Source organism: Chiloscyllium plagiosum, unplaced genomic scaffold (assembly GCF_037043375.1).
Source record: "Chiloscyllium plagiosum isolate Xiang-an unplaced genomic scaffold, Cpla_swu_hap1 HiC_scaffold_31, whole genome shotgun sequence".
Taxonomy (NCBI): Eukaryota; Metazoa; Chordata; class Chondrichthyes; order Orectolobiformes; family Hemiscylliidae; genus Chiloscyllium; species Chiloscyllium plagiosum.
The window spans coordinates 48,561,852-48,567,851 of record NW_028270169.1 but is presented as its reverse complement, the minus strand read 5'-3'; positions in this window follow the sequence as shown (position 1 = coordinate 48,567,851).

Below are 6,000 nucleotides of genomic sequence, written 5' to 3'. Positions count from 1 at the left end.
GTGTGATGTGGTGTTTGTATAAGTTTGTCAGTGAGTGTGATGTGGTGTTTGTGTAGTTGTGTCAGTGAGTGTGATGTGGTGGGTGTGTAAGTGTGTCAGTGAGTGTGATATGGTGTTTGTGCAAGTGTGTCAATGAGTGCGATTTGGTGTTTGTATAAGTGTGTGTCAGTGAGTGTGGTGAGGTGTTTGTGGAAGTGTGAAAATGAGTGTGATGTGGTGATTGTATAAGTTTGTCAGTGAGTGTGATGTGGTGTTTGTGGAGGTGTGTCAGTGAGTGAGATGCGGTGTTTGTGGAAGTGTGTCAGTGAATGTGATGCGGTGTTTGTGCCAGTGTGTCAGTGAGTATGATGTGGTGTTTGTGTAAGTGTGTCAGTGAGTGTGATGAGGTGTCTGTGTAAGTGTGTTAGTGAGTGTGATGCGACGTTTGTGGAGGTGGGTCTATGAGTGAGATGCGGTGTTTGTGGAAGTGTGTCAGTGAATGCGATGTGGTGTTTGTGTAAGTGTGTCAGTGTTTATGATGTGTTGTTTGTGGAAGTGTGTCAGTGAATGTGATGAGGTGTTTGTGGAAGTTTGTCAGTGAGTGTGATGTGGTGTTTGTTTAAGTGTGGCTATACGTGTGATGCAGTGTTTGTGTGAGTGTGTCAGTGAGTGCGATGTGGTGTTTGTGTAGTTGTGTCAGTGAGTGTGCTGTGGCGTTTGTATAAGTATGTCAGTGAGTGTGATGCGGTGTTTGTGTAAGTGTCTCAGTGAGCGTGATGAGGTGTTTGTGGAAGTGTGACAATGAGTGTGATGTGGTGGTTGTATACGTTTGTCAGTGAGTGCGATGTGGTGTTTGTGTAGTTGTGTCAGTGAGTGTGATGTGGTGGTTGTGTAAGTGTGTCAGTGAGTGTGATGTGGTGTTTGTGGAGGTGTGTCAGTGAGTGTGATGCGGTGTTTGTGGAAGTGTGTCAGTGCATGTGATGCGGTGTTTGTGCCAGTGTGTCAGTGAGTATGATGTGGTGTTTGTGGAAGTGTGTAAGTGAATGTGATGCGGTGTTTGTGTAAGTGTGTCAGTGTTTGTGTAATGTAATGCTTGTGTAAGTGTGTCAGTGAGTGTGATGTGGTTTTTGTATAAGTGTGACAATGAGTGTGATGTGGTGGTTGTATACGTTTGTCAGTGAGTGCGATGTGGTGTTTGTGTAGTTGTGTCAGTGAGTGTGATGTGGTGGTTGTGTAAGTGTGTCAGTGAGTGTGATATGGTGTTTGTGGAGGTGGTTCAGTGAGTGTGATGGGGTGTTTGTGTAATTGTGTCAGTGAGTGTGATGCGGTGTTTGTGCAAGTGTGTCAGTGAGTATGATGCGGTGATTGTGGAAGTGTGGCAGTGAGTGTGGTGAGGTGTTTGGGGAAGTGTGAAAATGAGTGTGATGTGTGATTGTATAAGTTTGTCAGTGAGTGTGATGTGGTGTTTGTGTACGTGTGTCAGTGTTTGTATAATTTAATGTTTGAGTAAGTGTGTCAGTGAGTGTGATGTGGTGTTTGTACAAGTGTGTCAGTGAGTGTGATGCGTTGTTTGTGTAAGTGTGTCAGTGAGTGTGATGAGGTGTCTGTGGAAGTGTGACAATGAGTGTGATGAGGTGTTTGTATATGTTTGTCAGTGAGTGTGATGTGGTGTTTGTCTAGTTGTGTCAGTGAGTGTGATGTGGTGGATGTGTAAGTGTGTCAGTGAGTGTGATGTGGTGTTTGTGCAAGTGTGTCAGTGAGTATGATGCGGTGATTGTGGAAGTGTGGCAGTGAGTGTGGTGAGGTGTTTGGGGAAGTGTGAAAATGAGTGTGATGTGTGATTGTATCAGTTTGTCAGTGAGTGTGATGTGGTGTTTGTGTAAGTGTGTCAGTGTTTGTATAATTTAATGTTTGAGTAAGTGTGTCAGTGAGTGTGATGTGGTGTTTGTACAAGTGTGTCAGTGATTGTGATGCGGTGTTTGTGTAAGTGTGTCAGTGAGTGTGATGAGGTGTTTGTGGAAGTGTGACAATGAGTGTGATGAGGTGTTTGTATATGTTTGTCAGTGAGTGTGATGTGGTGGTTGTGTAAGTGTGTCAGTGAGTGTCATATGGTGTTTGTGCAAGTGTGTCAGTGAGTGTGATATGGTGTTTGTATACATTTGTCAGTGAGTGTGATGTGGTGTTTGTGTAGTTGTGTCAGTGAGTGTGATGTGGTGGATGTGTAAGTGTGTCAGTGAGTGTCATATGGTGTTTGTGGAGGTGGTTCAGTGAGTGTGATGTGGTGTTTGTGTAAGTCTGTCAGTGAGTGTGATGCGGTGTTTGTGCAAGTGTGTCAGTGATTATGATGTGTTGTTTGTGGAAGTGTGTCAGTGAATGTGATGAGGTGTTTGTGGAAGTTTGTCAGTGAGTGTGATGTGGTGTTTGTTTAAGTGTGGCTATACGTGTGATGCAGTGTTTGTGTGAGTGTATCAGTGAGTGCGATGTGGTGTTTGTGTAGTTGTGTCAGTGAGTGTGCTGTGGCGTTTGTATAAGTATGTCAGTGAGTGTGATGCGGTGTTTGTGTAAGTGTCTCAGTGAGCGTGATGAGGTGTTTGTGGAAGTGTGACAATGAGTGTGATGTGGTGGTTGTATACGTTTGTCAGTGAGTGCGATGTGGTGTTTGTGTAGTTGTGTCAGTGAGTGTGATGTGGTGGTTGTGTAAGTGTGTCAGTGAGTGTGATGTGGTGTTTGTGGAGGTGGGTCAGTGAGTGTGATGCGGTGTTTGTGGAAGTGTGTCAGTGAATGTGATGCGGTGTTTGTGCCAGTGTGTCAGTGAGTATGATGTGGTGTTTGTGGAAGTGTGTAAGTGAATGTGATGAGGTGTTTGTGGACGTTTGTCAGTGAGTGTGATGTGGTGTTTGTTTAAGTGTGGCTATACGTGTGATGCAGTGTTTGTGTGAGTGTGTCAGTGAGTGCGATGTGGTGTTTGTGTAAGTGTGCCAGTGTTTGTGTAATGTAATGCTTGTGTAAGTGTGTCAGTGAGTGCGATGTGGTGTTTGTATACGTTTGACAGTGAGTGCGATGTGGTGTTTGTGTAGTTGTGTCAGTGAGTGTGATGTGGTGGTTGTGTAAGTGTGTCAGTGAGTGTGATATGGTGTTTGTGGAGGTGGTTCAGTGAGTGTGATGTGGTGTTTGTGTAAGTGTGTCAGTGAGTGTGATGCGGTGTTTGTGCCAGTGTGTCAGTGAGTGTGATGTGGTGTTTGTGTAAGTGTGTCAGTGAGTGTGATGCGGTGTTTGCGTAAGTATGTCAGTGAGCGTGATGAGGTGATTGTGGAAGTGGGACAATGAGTGTGATGTGGTGTTTGTATACGTTTGACAGTGAGTGCGATGTGGTGTTTGTGTAGTTGTGTCAGTGAGTGTGATGTGGTGGTTGTGTAAGTGTGTCAGTGAGTGTGATATGGTGTTTGTGGAGGTGGTTCAGTGAGTGTGATGTGGTGTTTGTGTAAGTGTGTCAGTGAGTGTGATGTGGTGTTTGTGGAGGTGGGTCAGTGAGTGAGATGCGGTGTTTGTGGAAGTGTGTCAGTGAATGTGATGCGGTGTTTGTGCCAGTGTGTCAGTGAGTATGATGTGGTGTTTGTGTAAGTGTGTCAGTGAGTGTGAAGAGGTGTTTGTGTAAGTGTGGTAGTGAGTGTGATGCGATGTTTGTGGAGGTGGGTCTATGAGTGAGATGCGGTGTTTGTGGAAGTTTGTCAGTGAGTGTGATGTGGTGTTTGTTTAAGTGTGGCTATACGTGTGATGCAGTGTTTGTGTGAGTGTGTCAGTGAGTGCGATGTGGTGTTTGTGTAGTTGTGTCAGTGAGTGTGATGTGGCGTTTGTATAAGTGTGTCAGTGAGTGTGATGCGGTGTTTGTGTAAGTGTCTCAGTGAGCGTGATGAGGTGTTTGTGGAAGTGTGACAATGAGTGTGATGTGGTGTTTGTATACGTTTGTCAGTGAGTGCGATGTGGTGTTTGTGTAGTTGTGTCAGTGAGTGTGATGTGGTGGTTGTGTAAGTGTGTCAGTGAGTGTGATGTGGTGTTTGTGGAGGTGGGTCAGTGAGTGTGATGCGGTGTTTGTGGAAGTGTGTCAGTGAATGTGATGCGGTGTTTGTGCCAGTGTGTCAGTGAGTATGATGTGGTGTTTGTGGAAGTGTGTAAGTGAATGTGATGAGGTGTTTGTGGACGTTTGTCAGTGAGTGTGATGTGGTGTTTGTTTAAGTGTGGCTATACGTGTGATGCAGTGTTTGTGTGAGTGTGTCAGTGAGTGCGATGTGGTGTTTGTGTAAGTGTGCCAGTGTTTGTGTAATGTAATGCTTGTGTAAGTGTGTCAGTGAGTGTGATGTGGTGTTTGTATAAGTGTGTCAGTGAGTGCGATGTGGTGTTTGTATACGTTTGACAGTGAGTGCGATGTGGTGTTTGTGCAGTTGTGTCAGTGAGTGTGATGTGGTGGTTGTGGAGGTGGTTCAGTGAGTGCGATGTGGTGTTTGTGGAGGTGGGACAATGAGTGTGATGTGGTGTTTGTATACGTTTGACAGTGAGTGCGATGTGGTGTTTGTGTAGTTGTGTCAGTGAGTGTGATGTGTTGGTTGTGTAAGTGTGTCAGTGAGTGTGATATGGTGTTTGTGGAGGTGGTTCAGTGAGTGTGATGTGGTGCATGTGTAAGTGTGTCAGTGAATGTGATGCGGTGTTTGTGCCAGTGTGTCAGTGAGTATGATGTGGTGTTTGTGTAAGTGTGTCAGTGAGTGCGATGTGGTGTTTGTATACGTTTGACAGTGAGTGCGATGTGGGGTTTGTGTAGTTGTGTCAGTGAGTGTGATGTGGTGGTTGTGTAAGTGTGTCAGTGAGTGTGAAATGGTGTTTGTGTAAGTGTGTCAGTGAGTGTGATATGGTGTTTGTGGAAGTGTGACAATGAGTGTGATGAGGTGTTTGTATATGTTTGTCAGTGAGTGTGATGTGGTGGTTGTGTAAGTGTGTCAGTGAGTGTCATATGGTGTTTGTGTAAGTGTGTCAGTGAGTGTGATGAGGTGTTTGTGCAAGTGTGTCAGTGAGTGTGATATGGTGTTTGTATACGTTTGTCAGTGAGTGTGATGTGGTGTTTGTGGAGGTGGTTCAGTGAGTGTGATGTGGTGTTTGTGTAAGTCTGTCAGTGAGTGTGATGCGGTGTTTGTGCAAGTGTGTCAGTGATTATGATGTGTTGTTTGTGGAAGTGTGTCAGTGAATGTGATGAGGTGTTTGTGGAAGTTTGTCAGTGAGTGTGATGTGGTGTTTGTTTAAGTGTGGCTATACGTGTGATGCAGTGTTTGTGTGAGTGTGTCAGTGAGTGCGATGTGGTGTTTGTGTAGTTGTGTCAGTGAGTGTGATGTGGCGTTTGTATAAGTGTGTCAGTGAGTGTGATGCGGTGTTTGTGTAAGTGTCTCAGTGAGCGTGATGAGGTGTTTGTGGAAGTGTGACAATGAGTGTGATGTGGTGTTTGTATACGTTTGTCAGTGAGTGCGATGTGGTGTTTGTGTAGTTGTGTCAGTGAGTGTGATGTGGTGGTTGTGTAAGTGTGTCAGTGAGTGTGATGTGGTGTTTGTGGAGGTGGGTCAGTGAGTGTGATGCGGTGTTTGTGGAAGTGTGTCAGTGAATGTGATGCGGTGTTTGTGCCAGTGTGTCAGTGAGTATGATGTGGTGTTTGTGGAAGTGTGTAAGTGAATGTGATGAGGTGTTTGTGGACGTTTGTCAGTGAGTGTGATGTGGTGTTTGTTTAAGTGTGGCTATACGTGTGATGCAGTGTTTGTGTGAGTGTGTCAGTGAGTGCGATGTGGTGTTTGTGTAAGTGTGCCAGTGTTTGTGTAATGTAATGCTTGTGTAAGTGTGTCAGTGAGTGCGATGTGGTGTTTGTATACGTTTGACAGTGAGTGCGATGTGGTGTTTGTGTAGTTGTGTCAGTGAGTGTGATGTGGTGGTTGTGTAAGTGTGTCAGTGAGTGTGATATGGTGTTTGTGGAGGTGGTTCAGTGAGTGT